Source organism: Habropoda laboriosa, unplaced genomic scaffold (assembly GCF_001263275.1).
Source record: "Habropoda laboriosa isolate 0110345459 unplaced genomic scaffold, ASM126327v1 scaffold302, whole genome shotgun sequence".
Classification (NCBI taxonomy): domain Eukaryota; kingdom Metazoa; phylum Arthropoda; class Insecta; order Hymenoptera; family Apidae; genus Habropoda; species Habropoda laboriosa.
In genome coordinates this window covers 268,938-269,267 of record NW_017100444.1, presented here as the reverse complement: position 1 = coordinate 269,267, position 330 = coordinate 268,938, and positions in this window count along the sequence as shown.

The window sequence follows — 330 nt, the reverse complement described above, 5'->3', positions numbered from 1 at the left end:
GGTAGACAACGACCGGAGAAAGTGTTCGGTGGACGGATGCGTGGGAATCCTGTGGAATCTCCGCTTTTCTAGGCTTTGTTAAAGTCAAGTGGCCCATAGACGTTGGCAAAAGTCGTGGGCCACTTTTCTATTTTCCGTTCGGAGACTCCAGGATTTATGGCCAGGGTCTGGTCCTAGGGACTAAGTGTCGTAGGCAACGCAATAAACACTTGTGGTGTTTTGAGAAAGCGATATTTGCCTGCGACGGCGACCACTTGACTCGCTGCCATAAATCCGGCTACAGGATACGCCTTAACACTTCCTTTGTGCTTACCATTGCTTATTAGTGGG